Source organism: Amphiprion ocellaris, chromosome 3 (genome assembly GCF_022539595.1).
Source record: "Amphiprion ocellaris isolate individual 3 ecotype Okinawa chromosome 3, ASM2253959v1, whole genome shotgun sequence".
In the NCBI taxonomy this organism is placed as follows: Eukaryota; Metazoa; Chordata; class Actinopteri; family Pomacentridae; genus Amphiprion; species Amphiprion ocellaris.
This window is the reverse complement of record NC_072768.1, coordinates 5,509,047-5,527,940: the sequence shown is the minus strand read 5'-3', so window position 1 is coordinate 5,527,940 and position 18,894 is coordinate 5,509,047. Positions and strand designations below refer to the sequence as shown.

Below are 18,894 nucleotides of genomic sequence, written 5' to 3'. Positions count from 1 at the left end.
AGAATTCATACAAGGGAGCTCTGTTGCCGAGGAGCACTTTACTGTAGCAACAGTGTCATCTTAATTATGTACTTGCTGAAAACCTGCACTGAAACAAGGCCTGGAAACCCTCCCTAGATGGTAGGCAGGGGAAGGGATTGCCTCAGATCGGTCTGAAAGTAGCTCCCTTGCATACTTTCTGCAGCACTCTTATTTTTAGCATCTTGACTTTTTGCAGCTATGGGGAACTTCCCAAATGACCCGAATGTAAGGATGCATTTGACACCTTTGTTCATTAAGAGAAATAGGGAGCAGAAAGGCAGCCTTTCGTTGGCTCCCATGACAACACCAGGATGCCGGGAACAGGCCACGGAGAGGCGGCTTTACAAAGCTTATAGCCCCACTTCTCTGCTTCCCAATAATTCACTCTGGTCCTGGTGGAGTAAAGGTGTCAGCCAAGACATTCACCCTGCGAGTTCATCTGAACAGAGAAATGGGATGATGAAAGGAAAACACCAGAGGGGATGGGGGAGGACAAGTGGCTCTTTTAATGACTGGAGTGTGATGGGAATGCTGTTAATGAGGAGGGTTGGGATAAGAAGCTATGCATCCCACGTAGAGACAGACAAGCCTGGGAGGAGCCTGAAGAGGAACTCGGCTCAGCTTGCTCGGTACATTTACAGCTGAGCAAAGCCAAGCAGAGATGCGCAGACCACAGGAGTGTGGGATGAATAGAGTTTGACTGTGAGGCAGGCAAAGATGGCATCGAGAATGAGCAGCACCTCTTTTTCTTCTCCTCTTCCCCTTTCTCCCAGAGACACAGTGGCAGCTCTCTGGTGAAGATCAGAAAGGTGGGAGATGGAAAGTGAGCAGGAGTGGGAGAAAGAGGGAGAAGAGAGAGACAGTAGCCCCGGGAGGGTACATCTCCAGTCAGTAATTCCATTGGGGCTCTCCCCACTGCTCTTCAGTTTCCATCTCCAGATGAAAAATAAATAACCTCTTCAGACGGCCTCCCTCTCCTCTGAGAGAGAAAGAGAGCTTTCCCAAGAGCAGTGTTCACTTTCCATGTAGTTATTTCTCGCTCTTCCCCCTTCTTTTTTCACACACTGCTGGATGTACACTCTGTCTAAGTAGATGCATATAACCATAGTATGTTTATGTTTAAATAAAATATTACTTTATAACACATACATGTACTTACAATACATGCAGTTATGTGCTATGATTTATTAAATAATTGTCAGCTGCAATTTCCTGGAGGATAATACATTCATTGTCTTCTGCCAATGCTGCTGAATGTTGCATATTACCAAAGGGCTAATACTGCTGGAGTTAGATGTGTGCTTAGGCTGCATGTGATATGGTATATATAAATCCAAGCAAGCCACCTGGTAAGGTTTGAAAATGCGGACTTCCCAATTAAAATAGTGTAGAAGTACTTCTAATGTCAGTTTGATTCACTTGAGTGTCATGCCTTAAATATGCAGCTTGAACTAACATACAAACAAACATGCAAACAATGCTATGGTGCATTACCACCACCAACTGGAATGGAGCATGTATTGGGAAACTAAGCGCACAGTTGCTGTTTCTAAAAACAAATTTAAAGAAGAGCAGAATATGCATTAACTGCAGTCATCATCTGCTCAGTTTTAAAAGCTCTAACTTATGTCTTTTATTTATTTATTTATTAAATAAACAGTCTGACTCACTGTATGTCCATGAACATGACAAAATGATTGAGTAATGAGTAACTTTTCAAGTCTGCTTTATCAGATGATTCTCCATTGGCTTTCACGCAAAACACCGAGCAGAAGAAAGGAAGTCTCATTTATGTAGTTACGACTGTCAACTTTTTACTTGTCAAACTTAATATATGAGATGTAATTTTCTAACAAATCTCACATTTTACGCATTTGTCGACTGCTATGACTAATATATGCTCATAAATGTGCTTGTGAAGATTGTAATGTTTAATCTAAATCTTTATATGTATGTATGTATGTTCTAAATATGTACCTGTAATAGAGCCCATCTCATATGGATCCTAATTTTTTATTTTTATTTTTGTCCTGGTACAAAAAAAGCTAATGTCATGCTGTAGTGATTGACATGTTAACATTATGTAAGCCCTCTTTGAACACACATTCTAATCTGCAGATGCTCAAATCCTCTCATCGTCCTTCTTCTCTATCTTCCACCGCTTGTGTTTACCATGTTAATGCTCAGCATTTTATTTATTCCGATTACATTCTTTCATTGATAGCATGTTAGCATTTCCTCTCTTAACTCTATTATCAACTTCAGGTCCTGATAGCTGTAATGAACGCTCTGCTTAGCACTGATATCGAACGGCAAATCCGCTTAGCATCCCTGGTGTTGAGCACAACAGGGAATGGGGTAGCTACACTCCTGTATGCTCACTCACTCGCATGGCTCATCGCTGTAGCATGATGTCAAGTTTTTTGTGGGGTTCTGCACATCACAGTGAAACGTGCCCTCATGGATTTTACAGAGAGCTTGTGGAGTACATGTTGACATGCATGCAGGCGGTGTTAGACGGACTTGCGTTCTGGGTTCTTCTGTGTGAGGTTGGAAAGTCAAATGTTAGACTTTTCAAAGCACATCTACACAAGAGCATGTGTGTGTGCTGTGCAATGGTGAGACCACACAAAAGAACAAACACAAGACAAAAACAAACACCAAAGTCTTAGGCCCTGCAGCTGTCTGTATAAAATGTAAACTATGCTATTTGATGATGGATAAAAGTCATGTATATAAAGTTATCAAGGATAGAATGATAGAAAAGGCCATTGGGGCCATTAAAATCAAATGTAACTTAATGAGATTTCTTATTTGTAAAGTCTTGCATTGTGTGGAGAGAAAAGCCCACAGAGTCACAAAAATGAAAAAAAAGATCATCTGGGGACCACAAGTATGCTTAACAGCTGTTGTTGCAGTCACCTCATTTGGGTTTCATATTACCTGTGAAGATGTGGAAATGTTTGCCAGGTAGCACCATTTAAACTTGCTTAATTTTATTTAGCACAGTGAACAGAACAGATTTTTAAAAATAAAGAAACAGGACTTATTCTCCAGGGACCACAGTTATCCGAATCCAATTTCTTTAAAATTCCACTTATGACTTACAAGGCCTTACATGGCCAGGCGCCAGAGTCAGTGACCTCCTAATTCTTTCGTGTCCGGAAAGGTCTCTTAGATCTGCTGCGTTAGGCCTGCTAGCTGTTCCACACTCCAGGTTAAGGTCAAAAGGGGTGAAACAGTGTTTTCTGTACCAGCATCCCAGCATTGGAACAGTCTTCCAATTAGTATTTAATTGGCTGACACTGTTTCTGCTTTCAATTCCTGTATTAAGACGCACTTTTTTGTGATTGGCCTTCATGCCTTAGCCCTGTTCATTTATATAATACAATTTAACTGTGCCACAACCTATTGTTTTTTCATTTGTTCTACCTTTTGGATGAAAAGTGCTTATTATTATTATTGTTATTATTAAATCAACCTAAATCACTGTAAAGGCCATGAATATCCATGCAAACAGTCTATCCAGTGTATATCACAATAGCCTGATGAGCCCAATCCTTACCATACTAAACCATCACAAACTGAATTGACAGGTCTTTTGGGGATACAACAAACTATTTAATATCTTATGCCATTTAGTCTACGCGCTCTTATTGCCTAAACACTTGAGATTTACTGCTATTTCAGTCAGATGGAAGCATTTCATCATAAAACGGCTTAATGTGACTTTACTAAGAAGTCAGTTCTCGCACTAAATGGTACACCAATTGAAGCCTGGTATTTAATTTCAAGAGGAAAATCCAAATGAGTAACATCTGAAGAAAGAACAGAAGGGGGGAAATTAGTCTAATTTGTCAGTTTGCCATGTTCCTTTGACGGTGGCACATGCTAACCACTTCAGCTACCGCTCGTCTCTTTATGGAGACCGACACACCCAGTGACTCAACATGATGTCCATCGCACCAGGAAATGAATAATGACTAAAAAAATAAAATCTTTTCTGTTTTTCCTTCACATGTCTCTCACCCTCTTTGTTCTCAGATCGCACTCATTTACTCAAAGATTTCTATATACCACTTTGTCTTTTCTTCTTAATTTGTATTCACCTTTTCTCCCCCTCCAAGGATTTCATTTCTCAGTCTTAGCTTGCATTTTAGTCTTTACCTACTCCTTTTACCTTTGTTTTAAAGAGTGATCATGTGCTCTCTTTTGTCTATTTTCCCTCTCTTGGTAATTTACAAGAATTATGTACACAGTTTAAAATTGCATACACATTGATTTGCATTCATTTTGCTTTTTGGCTTAGTCATTCTCATGCATTTTCTTCTTCAGAGGCTTTTGCAGCTTTATATGAGAATCAGACATTTTGAGGTAGAAATTCTATACTGGTAATTTACTCCTCTCTCTCTCTCTCTGAGGCTAACCATGCTGTCTTGTGTGTCTTTCATCTTCTCCTCAAACGACTTTTTGCCTGACTTTTTCCCTCTGTCTTTTGAATGTCGAGTATTGTGTCCATATTTGCCTCCTCTGACTGCTTCCCTCGTTTTGTCATCCTCAATGTCTTTATTCTTCCAGCGTAAGCATCTTCATGTAGTTCTCTGATCCCTAATGACAGGGTGTACATGAAAACAGATCACAGTCACTTCGAAAACATTTTTGATGGGGCCAAACCAATTACCTCTCACATCAAGAACAACAGACAGCTGGTATCTATACTGGTGAAAACCTAAGATAAGGGGGTGCCTATGAATCCATTCTACAGGCAGATTAATAGAAAGAACATTCTGTCATCAAAAATGTTGAATCAAACTGGCGCAACTGGCCTGAGTGAAACCGAGAGTCAAAGGGCTGTTCCTTCTATCTTTTCTCTTCCCCTTGTTGTCTTTGTTACACTGTTTTCCTCTACAGCCCAATCTGTCAGCCTTTCTTCCTCTCAGAACACATCTCATCCCTCCCCTCCTGCTTGAAATCTCTTTGGACTTGAAACGCTAATTCAGTCAGGCACTTAATCAGACATATTAATTCTATATCTCCCCTGATTGCACTAATTCCACTCGGCAATGAGTTTCTCCGTGGCATCACTTTGGTGCAGCAGAATTTTTAAACTGTGGTACTAACCAAGGTCTGTGAAAGCATTTCTTTTAAGGAGCAAATTAAAATGTGTTGACAGCAACTGCATGGCAGGGATAATACGTTGGGCACAATGCTGCAACGCGGTCTGCATTGTATCATGCTTTGCTGTTATCTGTCAGCCCTACAGCCATTTCAATTCCATTGGACTTGAGGATAGTCATGTTTTGTGTCATTCTTAAAAACAGTACATAAATATATCCTGTTTGAATAAGAAGACCGCATCCTGCACCAGTTTTCCAGTTACAAATAAGAAGATCTGCGCATGCATGTCCACTGCATCTGAATCACATCAGCTACACCACACATTACGGTACCATACAGGATTTGTCCATATTTCAAGCAAGTCTGGTTGATTATTGACTGTACAGATACATAAGCTTACACGTAGACTCGCACACACATACACAGAAATAAGCAGAGTGTGCCAGAGAAGCCTGCAAGCTCTCATATTGTCTACCGACAAATGGTGTACATAGCTGAGACGTGTATTAATTAATATCATATTAAAGTACAGATTTAGCTTCATTCTAATTTAATTAAGTCCCAGATCTTCTAATTGAGAGAATTACAAAATTGCTTTCTTTGTTCCAGATAATTGTCTTCCATCTTAATGCCTACTTTAAAGTCCGTTAATTTGTTTTATCTCGTCACCATCGTCTTTTCCCTGTTTTTAAATGGAAAATATGGTTTGGAATCCCTCTGAGTGTTTACAACTTGCCAAAGCAAAATCTTTCACGATTTCACGTATCTTTTTAACTTCTTAATATGATCTCACTGCCTTTATGAATATGATCTATCTATCAATCTATCAATCTATCTATCTATCTATCTATCCCTTCGTCCATCCGTCTGTCTATACATACTTATTTTCCTTCTTTCCTTCTTTTCCTTGCTCTGTACGGTCAGTGATTTGGCGATGGCCCTCTACCAGACACAGATGGATTTACCATTAGATAATGACAAATGGCAGGCGCAGCTGAGCTGATTTCAGCACTTACTGCTCCTTTGGGAGCCTGTACTCAACACACGGCAAACCACACGACTCAGCCCCACCGAAGATCTTAATTGAACGAGTGGTTGTGCAGCCAATTGATTCAGCCTCACATGCATTTCTGGTCATTTCCAGCGGGTGATGTACTGTGACCTGCAGGTCAAAATATGCTGAGATCTGGAGCAGAAGACACGGACATTAGTCTTGATTTGTTGGACTGCTACTCTTTCAGAGAGAGACTTTATCTCTGTGAGTTCATGGGAGATAAAAGAGAAGAAAAATGGCTGAGTAGGTGTTTGATAGAGCCTTACAGATACACGTACGTTTACTGGACTGAGTAATGGTGAATATGTGATTAGATAATAAATGATGCCCTGCAGTTCATACGAAATATAAGGTGGCAATAAAACTGAAACGCAGTTGCTGCAACACACAGGCAGATGGCAAATTAAAGGTAAAATCTGGACCCTTGACCCCTCTGTTGAGGGGATCTGGTGGCTCCGTTATGATGTCGGGGGTATTTTGCTGGCATGGTTTGAGATCACTTGTTCCTTTAGAGTGAAGGGTCACTGCAAATCAATACAAATCTGTTCTGGGTGGTCACCTTCATGAAACATTTCTATCCTGATGGGAGTGGTCTCATCCAGGATGACAACACCCTCAATCAAAAGGCCTCCAGGGATCACTGTGTTTAATGAGTATGAAAATATGTGAATCACATGCTATGGCCTCCTTAGTCACCAAATCTCGACACAAATAAACACCTAAACCACCAAAATATTAAACAGAGCTCTGAACCATCATCAAAACACCAAGTGAGGGGAAATATTATGAAAGGAAAGTATTCCATCAGTCCAGGAGACTCTACCAAGGCACAATGAAACTGCTCTGGAGGCATGTGGTGGCCCAACACCTTACTAAGACACCATATGTTGGTCTTTCCTTTCATTTATCATCTGTGTACAGTTGATAAGTCTTGATTATTTATCTTCAGTTTAACTACAACCACTTAAATTAATTGTAATTCTAAGTTTCAAGAGCCCACCGCAGTCTGCACCACACAGTGGATAGCAGAGACTAACAGCTACGAAACACACCCGATGTTGTACGAAAGAGCAATATTTAATATTGATTAAATTTGCTTGTAGTTTGCTCCATTACAATGCCTCATCAGAGTTGTGGGCGCCGCACTCTGTCCTTGTAGTTAAATGACAAAGCATTACAAATCGACTATAAAGAAGCACATCACACTTTGTTTTATCTCTCGTCTTATCCGAGAAAGAGCCAACCACCATTGAAACATCAGCTGTCTCAGACAGACCAAGCTGTCTGCACATTTAAGGTTTGAGTATGGCTCTTTCTTCTTAATTAGAAAGAACATACATCTTTTAAACACTTTCTAAAACGTCGACTTGAGACGCGCTTTGAAAAATGCAATGATGTAGAGTTTTGTCAAAGGAGGAGGAAAGCCGGAGGGTGTTTTTGTCTGTCTGTGTGTGTGTGGAGGGTGGTGGGGAGGGGTTACAATATTGATGTTGTTGATAATAACAACGATAATGATTACAGCAACAAAGTCCATATCCATCACCATAATTTGTCATTCTTCGGGAAGTTTAAACAAGACAGCGTTGGATAGTTCTTCCCCAACTTACTGTGCTGCATTTCATGCTGGGTTTTTTTGTCTTTAAATTACATCACTTACATCACCAGGTCATCTTGTCAGGGTTTGCTGCTTCACCTGTGTTGCTTTTCAACAGCTGTGTGTTATTTAGAGCTGAGGACTCGAGTTTCAGACTGAAATCATGTTTAATGGACAAATCTGATTCTACTCTCCCAAATGTCAACAAAGATCAGCCATCACCGGTTTCATCTGACAAGTCTCTTTGATGCATGACATTCTTTTTAAATCTGTTTTGAGAAACTACATGAAACACCAGAGTGAGCCACACTGCTATGCAGAGCGACATCTCTCCTCATTTGGGTGAACATGGGCACTATAGTTTAGTTTAAGTTCATCTGACCCACAACATCTTGCAGCTGTAAATGCCTGAAAATTGTCCCCAACATTTTTTTTTACTCCTGTTTGAGTAACAAAATTGCACTATATAGAAGTAACCTGTGAATAGATTGTCACCCATTCCACATCTTTTGCCTTGGTCTTAATAACAAACTTCTATATTTGTAGGTCTGTTTTGTTTTGCTCTATTTTATTCTGTTTTGTCATGAGATCCATATGATATTGGCATAGATGTATTTGCAGTGTTTTATGGCCCTTAGCTGGTGGTTATTTGAATATAATGCAACGTTAATGTGGAAATGATACTCACTAGTTATGCTGCATTAATAAAAAAGATCTTAAGACAAAAGTCGGGGTCATGAAAGGCCACACAGTAATATTCTAGTGGATCAAACACATTTATTTGCCCTCACAGTTCCTGCACTGCACTAATGGATGGCATGCAAGATGGAGAGCTTTATCTCCATTTGCTTTTGTCCCCCATAATTTATTCAGCAGGGTCTGTCCTCTGTGTGTGTCTCTGTGTGCTCAGGCTGCGTGTGTGTATATGTGCGGGTATGGCCGTGTGTGTTTGTGAGGCTTTATGGCTTTGACTGTCCCTCTGTCCCCAGGGCATCAGCTCTTCCGACATACAGGAGCATAGTGTGAAGTCCCTCTTGTTAGATGGAGATTCTCAAAGGCACTAAAATATCGGCATCAGCAGAGAGTGCTGAGGAAGTAGTTGAAAGGAAAACTAACAAGATGACTCAATGATTATTTAGAAACAGTAAAGAGAATTTTGAATTAGGTGTACTCTATCCTGGGGGTTCTAAAAAAAACATTTTTGGTAGTTGAGTAGATACATCATGATCTTTCCAAAACAGTGCATTATTCATGAGCTGTATTCCATGGGGCCCATGAAATGGAGTGGCCACAAACTGTTTCATTCTAAATCTGTTATCTGTTTTAAAGTGTGCTGACAGTTTGTTTCTTGTATTTGCAGGGCCAGAGTTATGGTGGACTGGCATTTAACATGAGGTTCACCAGAACCCCTTGGAACTGTGACTGAACCAGCAGGTAAATACTGAAATATAAGCTTAATCTTGATCACCTTCTGTCTAATCTGAAATATGTGACATAATTCTTTGTAATTTCACATGTTGTCCCAAACTCAAAACAGTGCTTTTAGAAGGAGTACAACATCAAGAGTTGCAGAGAAGGGAAGCTGTTATTTCAGTGTGGATGCACCTAACTCCCTAAGAATCCACACTTTCAGCCAAAACAAATCACACTTGTTATATCAGCAAACTACTGCTGCTCTTGTCTTAAAGTGTGGAAACTCTGCACAGGAGACGCTCTGTCTAGAAGTGTTTAATTCTGGACTGGAAAACATGAATCACCAGCATGTTTTCCTGCCTTCTGCCCCACGTATGCTGGGATTAGCCTCTAGCCCCCCCTGAGATCATGAAAATGATTTAGTGGGAAAAGTTAATGAATGGCACAATGAATGAACTTCACACTTCTACTAATTTGCTTTATATTAATTGAATTTATTTCGGCTATTACATGACTAAGCCACTCAATGCTTTCTAAGTTATCTTATCTACAGTGGACTGAGCATAGCAACAGCACCATCTTTTAATATAAGAAGAGGCGGCCCAAATGTTTGAGTTTTTTGAAATGTCATCACGTAAGTCCAGGGATGTTGTTAACGAGTAATTGGACTATATTTCGAGAGGGAAAACATTCTCTTCCTTCAGGGACACCTTACAAGTCCGTGATATTGATTTTCTTTTTTTTTCTAATCCATAAAGACTGAATAATTTGCTGATCTATTGAAACCACACTTGAATTTGTTTAGCAGGCTGTCTGAGAAAATAATCATCCAGGAAAATGGGGGCATTATGAAGGAACAATATTTGCAGCACAGGATGTACTGGGTCCTTTAAAATCCCCTCCCTTTCGCGGGCTGTATTACGATCATGCGGAGCAATTATTGCACATAATGACTCCCACAAGATGGCTAACTATACCATCACACATTCACAATCATGATTAAAAGGTTGAAATAGTATTGTGGGTGCACTGTGGGCATAACCTGACTTTACAAAGATTAGATGAAGAAAGAACAAATATCTGTCAACAACTATTGGACTATTTTAGACTAATGTTATTGATCTTTATGTGCTTTTGTCAATTGGTCTGATATTCAAGCTTTTTCAGAACACACAAGCTGTACTGAAATGTTTTTTTTTGTTATCCAAGGCCACAGGAATGATAAGTACAGTGTATAGAAACTTTAGAGGAAATAGTAGAACATAGTTTGGATTTTTAGTAATAACTCAAATTTCTTTAGTTTGTATGTGGTGCAGAGAGCATATAACTTGCACAAACCTGCCATAGTTTGATATGCAACATACTTATAAGGCACATATTTCACAACCTTTAAAAGCAAGAAAGTGATTACTGCTGGTTTCTGCTTGAAAAAAAAACCCCAAAAAAAACATGAGTGTCAAATCAGCTCTGTTACTGAAGGATTAAGAATTCAGAAATTATTTGACTGATAGACAAGGACAGAGAGAGATTCATAAGTCTTGTAGACTTCAATCACTTCGGTCCCAGTAAACTGAGAAATGACATGCGACTTCTTTGCTGCAGGAGTAAATATGTGTTACAATAAGGAAAAAAAAGGTAGAATTTCAAGCCACAAAAGTGGAAAAATAAGGACCATGTGACTCTCAGCAGTGTTTCTATGCTGGTACTTCAGCTCACAAGAAGTCTATTTTCACGAGACATTTCACCTTTGTGTCAGGGATTTTTTAGATCCCTGTTGGACTGCATAGAGGAATATGCCTGTGGTGTGAACAGTCCTGCTGCAGCTCATGCATGTAACTCTCAGTACATGTCTGCTCTACTTTTGGTGTGAACTGCTGTCGCCGTGTCAGGGAGCTTTTTGCTTGGCAAACACTGTTGCTCTAGGCTGATGATGCTGTTTTGCCTGTGTTGGCCATACAGTGTGTTGTCATATTTTTGCATCTATTATACCGGCCACAGGAAAACATTTTAGGTTTTTTTTTGTTTGTTTTTTTTTGCAGTCGATGTAGCAGCAGCAAATCAGGCACTAACTATTTGGGCTTTTTTGGAACTCTGTTGGTTCCCTCATGGTGCTTTGAAAGCTCACATATAAAAGTGCTGTCTGTCAGACCTTTTTAAAATCTAAATGGCATTGAACTTACTTGATATGACTCGCATGAATAGTTGCTTTTGTGATTCGCTTACTTCAAGGCTTCTTTTCATGTGGTATTTCTCTTATTTTATCCACTCACTATGAGCATCCCAGTGGGGTGGGAGATTGGATGTCTTCATGGAAGCAATATTGAATTTGTGCAACGGAATCAATTGACGTGTTTTTATTTTCTCCAGAATGTAGCCATTCCCTTTGGCAACACATTTTAGAACAGCTAGTAGCATAGATGGTTGGAAATGTGTGTATTCATCACAGTGCTGTGTTATTGAATGGAGGACAGTGTAATTAGTCTTATCACAGAGCAGCTACCAACTTAAAATGTACATCCTTGGGACGGCCTTCGGTGTTTTCTGAATCAGAGCTTCAATGAATTAAAACAAATTAGGACAAGGGTAGCTTATTCATTTAATAATCTACGACTTTCCATAGTGCGGTAGAAAGTGATATTGGAAAAAAAGTATCAATATCTGTTTGCTTCATTACTTCTCTGACTTTGCCATTGAAAAGTAGATGCTAGCATTTATAAACTGAAGTAGCATATGAGCAAAAGATTGTAAATGAAAACATTAAAAACTGTTTTAAATAAAGGAAAAGAAAGCAAACTGCTTACACAAGGTCCAATGTGATCTAAAGTTGTGAAAGAAACATTTTAACTGCAGTGCTGTCTATCAGAATAAAAAGGAGATAGAGCATTCAGAGCTTGGAATATCACACACATTCACACACTAAAAAAGCCTTTTTTTTTCTTTTTTTGTTGTGTGTATATATTACGTTGCCTAAATTATTAAATAATAATTAGATAATGAATGCCCCACTCAACAATCTGTTTAGATTCATGTAAATGTGGATAATTTACGAAATTGTTGCAATCACCTCTATTTGTTGCATATAACTCTTAATTGTAATTTATTGTTTCTAAACCACCAGAGGTCCCCCCACTCTCATTGTTACCTTTATAATATGTATCAAACACATTTTATTTGACATTTGGAGGTACTTATTGCTTTTCTCACTGTTAACAGCTAACCTCCTTTGAGCAGATTCTCTATAGGGCTGACCTTCAGTCCGACTGATGTTGAAAAGGTATACTGACACATCAATCCAGGAGACGTTACAAGATTGTGCCCTTGAACATGTCAACACTGAACAGATCTTAAAACCAGTCATATGTTCAGAGACGTGAAGCAAGTGTGTTTATTTCCAGACGTCCAGACTCACTGCAGTGATAAAATTTCTGTACTATTTCTCAGCACAAATCCACAACACTTCTTATTTTATTAATTAGCAATTAGGCTGGATTGTGTTATTCCAAAGGGATTATAAACACACAAGAATTAATCTGAAGGCCAAATGAGTTCATTCACACATTCTGTCTGTAATACACTTTCTGACACCGTAGCCTCAGGTTTTGTCTCTGGTTTGTAGATACCATCAGTGAGCTCCCTGTCTCCCTCTTATCTCGGATGTTCTCTCAAGCCCCAAACTCAATCACAGAGAGACCGTACTGCCTGGATGTCCGGGTTCACAGCCTCAGAATGACCTCTGCATGGATCGGAAAGACTCAAAGTGATGCATGCTAACCCTGACCTTAAGCAGACACCAACGTGACAGCAGCATTACAGACAGACTCCTTCATCCCGCATCCTTGAAGAGTAGTTAGCAGCCATTTTCAGCCCACAGCCTCTCAGAGATGTTTACAGGGTGAAGAATGATTTTATCAATATCTCTTGTCACCCGTGAGCCCCCACCGCTAGCACACTGTGAAACAAGAAGGCTGTCACGTACACAGCTTGTGAAAATTTGCACATGCTAAAAGCACACAGCACAGACATACTTCACACGCATACACAGCTGCTATAGAAAACCTGTTACATGACTGTATTTCTTTTCTTTAGAGTGATCAAAGCATCATTTAGAAATGACTCGAGATTAATTTTATTTTAATCAGAAATAGGAAATACTGTGGTTGTCTCTATGTACAGTATGTGGATAGTTCTACATACTGTATGTGTGTGGAAATGTGTGGACACTTAAATTTGTGTCAAAACACACGTTTCTTTACTTGAATGTGTGCGTTGCAGTTAACCCTTTTAAAACCACAGGGATCACCGGTGACACCACGACGCATGTGTATTTCAAATTACAGTAACTCCTCACTACTTCGTGCAATTTTAATCATTCAAGCTGCCCCTGAAAGCTGTGAAACGGGGCTTTCTGGTGCTATTACATGCATTACGATAACGACTGAGTGCCGTGTGGGGAGAGGGAGGAAATGAGTGGAAATGAGGAAATGAGTATTATAGTGCTAAAAAGGTTAATGCAGATGCATGTATAGGTGTCCTTGTCTGTTTTCAAGGCCAGCGGCCCTACACGAGCTCCTGGTGCACTTTTGTCCACAGAGACCAATTGAAATGGCTGTGGGTCATTCATCAGGAGAAGGTGTCACTCCGGAATTCAATCTCTGAATGAGGAGGAGGCCGGTTGCTATGCCTTTACGTACAACTGGCCTGCACCTGAATATGCAAGTGCGATTCCATGGAGTAACGATATGCCTTCCTTATCACGCTCTGGTGACACACCGCTCTCTAGCAGATACCAGAGCGTTGACTCACTGAGGCATTATTGCTGAAAATAACTTCACTCAAAAAACAGAAGACGCATCATAGTGAGAAACTGTATGTTCAAATAAAGAAGTACAGAGGGAACTTGTGGAAACAGTAGGAAAGCTTGCAAAAGGTGATTTTTTTCTGGATTACTTTTGTATTATCGAGCAAAATCTTCTATTCCATGGTCAGTCCAGTGGAGGTACCACTTTCAGATACTACAGAAAGGGGAAATTATGAAATGTATGCAGGGTATTCACTCGTTAGTCATTTAAAAAGGCTGATACTATACAGCAGCACTGACTGTGAGCACAGCTGCAGCTGCTCTGTGTGGCTTATTCGGACTTTGACTGCTGCTGTGGTTGAATCTATAATATTATGAATGTGTCCAGCTGTTACTGTTTGAACTTGCAGTGCTTCTATGGTCAATGTGTCACCAGCACAACGCAGGAGTTCAAGAATAAAGTAGTTTCCATAAATCGCTAAACCGTAGCTGCATACATACAACCGCTGCATGCAGTCACCCATTAAAAAAAAAGCGTCATAGCCATAATTATAACAACCGAAGCACACCGATAGCAACACCTTTAATCCCAGAGGCAGCCATGTCATTGCAAAGCTGCAGTCATAATCAGAGCTATATTCAGCAGAGGTCAGTGAACCAGCTCCTGTAGTTTTCCTTATAAATTCAGTGGTACAGTCTTGTACTTGACTCTCGCTGTAGTCACAGTCAGTGGTGGTCGACTGCACAATGCTATATTATAATACAGAGCGTCCTTTCTATATACGTCAAAGGAAATTAACCTGTCTTTGCAAGATAACGCAATCTGTACGGCGAGGTAACACAGAATAATTGTGAGGAAATGCAAGAATAAAAGAAAGAAGAAAGCCCGCTTGGACCGATCAAGTGCTCTGTGAGATACAAATAGAAAGATAACACATTGTTAGGTACATGAGGCAAAACAAAAACATCACTCACAGTGTAAATGTCATTTATAGACTGTAAAAACTGCCAATAAAGTATTTTCAATTCAGTTTTGGTCTTCAGTATATTGTCGTATTATACAGTGTTCCTTTCATTCATTTTAGATCTGAAGTCTATTACTTTTCACCCCTCTCCAATAAAAAAAAAAAAAAAAGTATTTTTCTTGTTAGATTGTGCAGCATGAAGGCTAAGAGGAGTCGAGTCATATCAACTTTTATTTCCATGAAAATAATCTTGTCCTGCCTTAAAAGTGGCTTAGATGTAACTTTGTTGCCGACAGAATCAGACGATTTCTGAAATCGCCACTTCTCTTTTTCTTCTTCCACTCATTCCAACTCGCTACTCCAGCTCACCTACAACTCTGCCCTACACTACATAAGGTGCAATACTGGAGTTATATTGAAATTATTCAGCCATACATGTTTGAACCCAAAACTGATTATAAACAAAAATTGCATCACATAAAACCCCATTCTGCAAGTTGACAGGATTGGTTCATTGGGTTTGTTTCACACAAAACCTTAGAAGTCTGAATCCATGTTTTTGTTGTATTTTATATATTTTATATATTTTTCTCTAACTGACATTTCTTGTCTGTATTTATTCATTTATTAAGACAGGAAAGAAAGACAAAATGCTCACAAACAAAAAAGTATCAAAGTATTTCTGACATCCTTGTGTTAATAGTAATCATGGCTCTGTGTTGTGATAATGTTTAATATAGGTTGCTTGTTGCACTTAAACCATTTGCAGGTGCAGTAGCTGAGACAGAATGTTTACTTACAGCCAACATTACAACAGCTCATTAGAGGAGTTTGTTTCTTTCTAATGACCCTTTTCCCCCTTTGACTGTATACTAATTGTTTCCAATTAGGACTGCAAGTTAGTGTTAACAAGGTGACAAAAACCTTTTCTGCTTTGTGACACTGAATTCAAACTGTACATTAAGATGACTCAGCAACGAAGAAGAATCAGAAATGCACTCGGAGCTCAGAATCTTGCAATGCATTGAAATGTGTTTGCTGAATTTGATATTATTACAGGACCACTGGGTTCCCTGTGAAACAAGAGAGACATCACACACTTACGTAATTTAGTTGGGATCAAAATTATTGATTCTTGCAGGTATAACTGAAATCTCCCAGCCCACCCGAGGCAACAAATCTGCCACCACACCGGGCTTAAGTGATATTTAGTAAATCCAGATCAAAGTGTACTTTCTATGTATCGCTTTTCCCTTTTTTTATTCTTAAATAGACCTGGGATCCATATATTTAATCAAGTGTTTTAACTCACATGTATTCTGCCCCTGAAAGTGTTTGATCAGCTGATTTATAAGGGCACGCTGCTTAAATCAATATTTGTTAGATGCATCAAATTCATTTCACCATCTTGTTGTGGATGAGACAGACAAGCTGTGAGTGGAAGGATGTCAGGCTGTGGGCAGGGGAGCAGCTGTCAGTTTGTCTCACTTGGCTAGTTAGCACCAATTCAAAGTACTCGGCTTGTCTGTTTCACTTGGCTGGTTAAAACAAAAGACACTGAAAAAGAGCTAAAGTATGTCCATTTTCTGCTTTTTTTTTTTTTTTTTTTTGTCTTTCAACATCCCTGAACACTTTATTTTTGGGTAGCTTAAAATAAATGCACTCATCTGTGGAAAAAACAAGGGACACACATGACAAATTTTACATTCATATAGACAGTAAAGACGTTATGGCAAGGTGCAAATATACAAAATCAATAAATGTGATGCGCAAATGTAACAGACTGAAAACATTTTCAAGTTTTCAGATATTTGAATTAGGTGAATAAGTAGCTGTCATAAAGCTCCACTGTGATTCAGTTAATAGTAAGATACAAACTCGACAGTGCAAAAAAAAGGAAAACAAAATGAAGAAGAGCTAATTTGAAACTATAAGGCATGAACACCTCAGTTATACATGCCAGTGGTAGAACAGCTTGCACATGAGAGAGAGAATAGTCATGAATATCCATAAACATCTTAGATGTTTCTGTGACTGAAATTCAAATTTTGAAAATCCTTACTCTATGTGCCAAGATCAGAAATTATGGGGGAAAAAATAAAAGACTAACTGTATTACACTATGTACAAGCCTCAAACAAAGAAATGAGTAGAAGACCAGCATATCTCCTCTGAGACTCTCACACAGTAATGCCTCAATCATATCAAACACAGTGCAGCTTTAAGCAGTTAGTTTTTAGAAAACACACTCCAGGCAGATCAAATACACAACTGCAATAGTCGGGATAATTAGTGCCTATTCAGTGATCAGCTACAGATAATATACAGTATATTTACTGATGTTTTATGTGTGTAGGGAGATTAGTGTGATGTGAGTGAGATCAAGAGGTTATATGCAGATGAACCACTTAATTAGTAACAGTTTGTGTATGTGTGAAAACACTTACCATGAGCTAATTGTGAGATAAACTTCCATTTCTGTTGCTTTTTGTGTATTAATTACTCAGATCCACCTAGAGAAGTCATTATGTTTGTACTTAGGAGTGTGGTGCAAGAGGTAATTTAAACCAAATGTTGAGTACATGATGTGAGTATAAAATCCATCTTTGGTAAATCTGACTAAATAGGAATAAATACTTAAGAATTTAGCTGCTGTCAGAGAAGACAGCAGTGACAGTCAAAGGCTCAGAAAATGTCTCATCTTGAAGACAAAAGGTAAAATAAAAAATACAAATAATATTACAAATATGGAGGCAAAGCAGATGAGTCATGTGGAGGACACACTTTTTTCATCTTTAGAATATCAACACAACTGTTTGGGCAGAGACACGGCAGTCCTGGTTCAAGGAGAGGAAGTCGTGTCCTGTTTTTAATTCAGTAAAATCCTAACAGAGTGAGTAAAATAAAACAAAAAAACGGAATGCAAAATATGTCTACATGTGACAATGTGATAATTATAATACAAAGGGTAACCTTCACCTAATCTTTCTATTGCGCCGGTCATGATGTGTTTATGCTGTGAGGCTGCAGATAAGGAGAAGAGAAGGCTTGCATTGCATGTGGTGGGTATCCCTCCCACACTGGAATCCTTGAAGGACTGTGGTTTATATTTGGAGCTTTTGCAAGATTGCTGGCATTATCAAGAAGTGACCTGATTTGATTTATATCTCATTAATCTCCCTCTCTCTCACTCTTTCTGTCTCCTGTGCACGCCGACCTTACTCTGTCACAGACGTCTCTCTCTCTGCAATCTCTCATCATCCTTTCCCTTCCATGCTATGCAGTGTGAAAGCCAAAGCTTCTGTCAGTCACTCTTCACTCAAAAGTTCATAATCATTGGGCACTCAAGCATTAACTGAGTGAATAAAGCCTCGGGCGAGTCCCCTCTCACTTTCCTCACCTTTCAAATGAAGCCATGGATGTGTTTGTGAAGACTCGAGACAGGAAATGCTTGTTGACCATGGAAAGAGAGCAGAAGAGAATCACTCAGCGCTTCGTGCCAAGCTGTGTCGTTACCAGACCTATTTTAGGGGGCTTTAGCCCCACTTGAATTTCCTGTAGACCTGCTAAAACATTCAATCCTTTATGGCTGATTTAAAATGCAAAAATACGATACAGACTTCAGAATACTCATGAAAAGGGTAGAGGCTCTGTAGAAAACGTGCAGCACAATGTGTGCACTGACAAGCTAAATGTCTTATCTGTGTAAAATACACATAAAATACAGTCATGACGAGCTGAACAGATATGATCCACATGTGAAATTATCGCTATGCTGTCATGTTCACAGTATTAGAGAAGATGAACTCACAGTTTGCTCATAAGATGTTATAATTACATCTATAAAACAGGTTGGCTTTGTATGAATTTATATTTCTAGGTTCTGTATATTACACCCATCTGTAGCTGTTTAAGTTAGAAGTGTCAAATAA

At 39.2% G+C, this 18,894-nt stretch overlaps 1 protein-coding gene across 3 annotated transcripts in view; it reads left to right on the top strand.

Annotated features, from left to right (window-relative positions):
* lrrc4ca (leucine rich repeat containing 4C, genome duplicate a) overlaps nt 1-18,894 on the top strand; it is a 170,984-nt gene that overhangs the window by 140,963 nt on the left and 11,127 nt on the right. For all 3 annotated transcript variants that reach the window (XM_035944424.2, XM_023262302.3, XM_023262292.3), the window contains one exon: nt 9,148-9,221. The gene's annotated coding sequence lies outside the window, so the exon portion shown is untranslated. The remainder of the gene's footprint in view (nt 1-9,147; nt 9,222-18,894) is intronic.